Source organism: Sinocyclocheilus rhinocerous, unplaced genomic scaffold (genome assembly GCF_001515625.1).
Source record: "Sinocyclocheilus rhinocerous isolate Xijiao unplaced genomic scaffold, SAMN03320098_v1.1 scaffold1443, whole genome shotgun sequence".
In the NCBI taxonomy this organism is placed as follows: domain Eukaryota; kingdom Metazoa; phylum Chordata; class Actinopteri; order Cypriniformes; family Cyprinidae; genus Sinocyclocheilus; species Sinocyclocheilus rhinocerous.
Genome location: NW_015639576.1, coordinates 354,161 through 354,989, shown reverse-complemented (window position 1 = coordinate 354,989; position 829 = coordinate 354,161).

The following is an 829-nucleotide window of genomic DNA, read 5'->3' as shown; positions in this document are numbered from 1 at the left end:
TGGGGGGAGGGGGGGGGTGGGGGGGGGGGGGGGAGAGAGATAATTAAAATCTATCAGCATCTCTCACAAAGGATTTCAGTCTGACAGTAAAGCTCCTTTTTTAATATATAAGGAAGTACCTGATGCCAATCACAGAACGATTATGTAACCATAATAGGTCAAGGGATAAATACAGGAAGGAAACTGAAGGTTTGGTTGAGCACACAAGGCAATAAATGCATAAATGTATAGCACACTATCCCTCTACAATAAAGCTTTTACTTATTTTATTTATTTATTTTTTTTTATGTAGGGCTGTCAATGTAATATTAATTTTATACAGTTTATTATTTATAAAATAGATGTACTAGATGCAGCTTGCCTTGCCAAACCACACTTACCAACAGCAGACAGGACAGCATGAGAGGAGCCTGTCACACAGGACGTGCCGTTGTCTTCGAAAACAGCTAAACAGAGGGCAACTGAAAGTAACACCCCGCAGAGACCCTAAGTTTTTTCTTAAAAACACAATGCTCATGGCGTGAGACGCTGAAAATAACCAAGCAAGCATGGCCAAAGAAGTTCGTCTAGTGCATGTTTTCATAGTCCAGCAATTACAAAATTACAACAATTCCGCAAAAAAAAAATATCCTGAATGAATGTCTAGATTTACCGTGGAAAGACTGACAAGCTCGACAGCATAATGGAATACTGCTGGCTGTAGGCCAGTGATGGGATTATGTTCAAGAAAATAGAAATCCAACAAATTCAAATACAATGTGTGTTGGTCTTCTAGGGAAAAAAAAAAAAATATATATATATATATATTTTTTTTTTTTTCCCTAGAAGA